The sequence below is a fragment of the Sinocyclocheilus anshuiensis genome, unplaced genomic scaffold (assembly GCF_001515605.1).
Source record: "Sinocyclocheilus anshuiensis isolate Anshui unplaced genomic scaffold, SAMN03320099.WGS_v1.1 scaffold218, whole genome shotgun sequence".
Lineage (NCBI taxonomy): Eukaryota > Metazoa > Chordata > Actinopteri > Cypriniformes > Cyprinidae > Sinocyclocheilus > Sinocyclocheilus anshuiensis.
In genome coordinates, this window is record NW_015547665.1 from 842,818 (window position 1) to 843,644 (window position 827).

General features: G+C 43.7%; 1 protein-coding gene across 1 annotated transcript in view; it reads right to left on the bottom strand.

Annotated features, from left to right (window-relative positions):
• The window catches only part of cacna1hb (calcium channel, voltage-dependent, T type, alpha 1H subunit b), a 66,487-nt gene that overhangs the window by 4,171 nt on the left and 61,489 nt on the right, over nt 1–827 (bottom strand). The gene's annotated exons all lie outside the window — the stretch shown is intronic.

Consider the following 827-nt stretch of genomic DNA (forward strand, 5'->3'; position numbering starts at 1 on the left):
TCATGAATGATTCGCGCGAACATAGACGCATTTATGTAGATTGGGGGCGCATTCCCTTCAGAAACAATTTAATCCACTGCGAGTTCAGCGGCTCAGATGTCGGGAGTAAATGACGACTGCTATGTTCATTATTACATTCAACAATAGAACACCTCAATCGTTTAGGAGTCATTCTTGTCTACATCTGCTCCAGTGGTGAAACAATGGGGGACTGATGACAGCTCGCTCAGGGCGGGTCTAAGGTAAGACACCAGTCCAGTCTGTACTGAAACGCTACTGTCAATCAAACTATCGTGGGAGGGGCCTGTCTGTGTGACCCCTGCACCGGAGTCGACACAATGGCAGGCTGATGACAGCTCACTCAGGGCGGGTCTAAGGTAAGACAACAGTCCAGTCTGTGCTGAAACGCTACTGTCAATCAAACTATCGTGGGAGGGGCCTGTTTTTGTGACGTCACACAGACAGGCATCTGAGATCAGCTCAATTTGAGAAAGGGGAAAACATTTAACCAGATTAAAAAAAAAAACACTGGGTGGATTTTTAGCATTATAGGGTGGCATATATAAACATATTAAAACACAAGTGAAAAACAATAGGAAGGTTTATCAAGAAATAGCATTAAAACGGCTTTTAAAAACGGCTTTTAAAAACAAAACAATGCAACAATGCCCATTTTACTTACTCAGACCATGCGTTATTTCCTCAGTGAAATTATCAACGTGGTCTGGTGAAAGACGGGACATGAGGCGATTAACAATCAAATTCCTGCATTTGAAAAAACGCGCTCGGCAGGAACTGAAGTCGCAGGCAAGCAGACATAACGAAAA